The sequence below is a fragment of the Plasmopara halstedii genome (assembly GCF_900000015.1).
Source record: "Plasmopara halstedii genome assembly, contig: Scaffold_614, whole genome shotgun sequence".
NCBI classification, from domain to species: Eukaryota; Oomycota; class Peronosporomycetes; order Peronosporales; family Peronosporaceae; genus Plasmopara; species Plasmopara halstedii.
In genome coordinates, this window is record NW_020187532.1 from 1,367,668 (window position 1) to 1,368,000 (window position 333).

A 333-nucleotide genomic window follows, 5' to 3' on the forward strand; every position below is an offset into this window, starting at 1 on the left:
GATAGTAAAGAGCTACTCGTGAATCGTGTATCACGATCAGAGATGATGGCGTTTGGCAGCCCGTGATTGTAGCAAACTTGATCAATGAACAATTTAGCCGAACCTTCTGCATGAATGGAATCGCAACACGGAGCGATGCGAACAATTTTGCTGAGCCTGTCAAAGTAGAGCACCCTTTGCGGCCGTCAGCATTCTCGACGAAGCCTAAACTAAAGTTGAGACCGACTGATTTTCAACCATCAATAGGAACAGAAAGACTCTACAGTGGCGTATGCGTTTGCCCTGCGCTCTTCACGCGCAGACAGACATCACATGTCTTCACCTATCGTGCCA